The sequence below is a fragment of the Pteropus vampyrus genome, unplaced genomic scaffold (assembly GCF_000151845.1).
Source record: "Pteropus vampyrus isolate Shadow unplaced genomic scaffold, Pvam_2.0 Scaffold21578, whole genome shotgun sequence".
NCBI lineage: Eukaryota > Metazoa > Chordata > Mammalia > Chiroptera > Pteropodidae > Pteropus > Pteropus vampyrus.
The window spans coordinates 1-2,194 of record NW_011910359.1 but is presented as its reverse complement, the minus strand read 5'-3'; the positions used below and the strand labels follow the sequence as shown (position 1 = coordinate 2,194).

The window sequence follows — 2,194 nt, the reverse complement described above, 5'->3', positions numbered from 1 at the left end:
TCAGCAGAGCACTGATTATCTAATAGAGGATTCTCCAGGAAAGAGAAATTGGAGGAGGAATAAATTTTAGAACAGAATTGTGCACTTGATTTTGGACAATTTGAATTTGAGTTATATGTAAGATACTAAAGAGGAGATACTTGTAAGCATTTGGACATATGGGTCTGGATCTGGAGATGTACGTTTAGATTTTACAGATATGTTAAAAGTAATTGATACTTTGGTCATGGATAGTGAGTAACCTAGACAGCCATTGCAGACTGAAAAGAGAATGGACTTTAAAAACCGTAATACTTATATCACAGCTAGAATAGAATGACTGAAGGACACTAAGAAGGAACAGCTTAAGAGGCAAATGGGAAACTTGGAATGAGTTGTGACATCTAAATTGAGAGAAGAAAGTACCTATAATGGAGGATGTAATCAAGAGCAAAAAAAAAATGTTGTTGTGTGATAATGAAAAAAGTCCCATTGGATTTAGCAAATTGGAGATGATATTAGTAGAATGAAATGAGTGAATGATGCTAGATAAAGTGAATGGATAAATCAGTGGGAAATAAAGAAAAGGCGATCTCTTTCAAAAGTTTGGCTATGAAAGGGAAGCAAGAAATAGCTCATTGCTGCAAAAGTAAGTGAAGCAGAGACTCGAGCATGTTTAAGTATGAAGGGGTAGGGGGAGTTTCAGTAGAGATGACGTGGTTTGCCAAGGGACAGAGCGGGCTAGAAGAACCAAGAAATAAACCCAGTGAAAAACAATTCATCTAGAACACACTGACTGAAGAGTAAGGTCCAGGGCCATGAAGATAAGATATTTAGCAAGAACAATACTCATCTTCAAAGTTAATGGACTCTGGTCCAAGGGTCTAGAACAAGCCATTTATTCTGCTTTTCGCTTTCCTGAAGTTCAATCAACAACTATTAGGGCATCTACTATACACCAGGCATTATCTAGGAGACAGGAAGTCCTGGTGCCAAAGGTGAATGTGATCTCTAATTTAACAGACATAGAAATATTAAGATAACATCATGGAAGAGGTGACTTTGCAAAAGAAAGGAAACCCAGGATAAAAAAAAGTTAGTGAAGAAATGTGAAGGAAGTAAAAAATAAATAAATAAATAAGTGAAGTAAGAGGACACTAACCCAATATTTAAATTGTCCTAAGATGAGAGTAAGGAATTCCAAGACAGGCCAATTCTGGAAATATTTGTTATTGGAAGTAGGTTTCTAATTTTTTATCATGTTGAAAAGGTCCCTATCCCATTATGGTAACTAGTTTGCTTCCTTAAGAAGTTACCAAGTTCTACAGCCATGCTACCCTGAACAAGCCCAATCCCATCTGATCTTGGAAGCTAAGCAGGGTTGAGCCTCATTAGTACTTGGATGGGAGACCACCAAGGGAGACCAGGTGCTTTAGGTGTAAAAAATTAAAAACTAAAGGATTGTAAGCTGACAAGGTCCTTGCAATCTATGAAATCAACCAAGATTGCTTCGCCTAAAAAAAAAAAAGTTACCAAGTCTTAGCTTTGTATCAAGCACCAGACTATGAGCTGGATATTTAATGGTAAACCAAACAGAAATAATATCATTGACTTACATTGCAGTGGAAAATAACAAACAAATACAAATCAATATATAGTTTCCAATAGAGATAAGTGTTCTAAAAATAAAATGTCAGGAGAGAGTTAGTTCAGGAGATCCTTTAGAATAGGTAGTCAGGGAAAGCTCTTCTGCAGCAGTGCATTTAACCGAAGCCTGAAGGATGAATTGGCATCAACTTGGTAAAGAGAAGGGGCAAGAAGAGCAGCCCAGAATTCAGGAACAATCACACAAAGATATTCTGACCCAGAGCTCTGGTAATCCGCTGATGGTCCCTTTAAATTGCTCACCATGTTAAATCAACAAGAAATTGTATTTATTTTTTCTTTTCCATCTTAATCTCAAGCTCTCCTTAGACTGTTCATATCATCTTGCCAATGATTTAAAAAGAAAAAGAATCAGGATGTATCTGATTGCAGTGTGCTTAGTCATCATTGCAATAGTCACAATGACCACAATTTCCACAGCATTCATTTGTTCTTAGTCCACCATAACTCAGACTCAAATGTCTGAGATTTTGAGACCAGAACATCCCATGTTACTATGTCTGAGTCCAAGGGTTCAACTGTTCACATGCCACATGCCGCCAGTGTTGTC

The 2,194-nt window shown here is 37.1% G+C and overlaps 1 pseudogene; it reads left to right on the top strand.

Annotated features, from left to right (window-relative positions):
* The first annotated feature begins 1,299 nt into the window (after nucleotides 1-1,299).
* Nucleotides 1,300-1,418, top strand: LOC111735275 (annotated as a pseudogene).
* The last annotated feature ends 776 nt before the right edge of the window (nucleotides 1,419-2,194 follow it).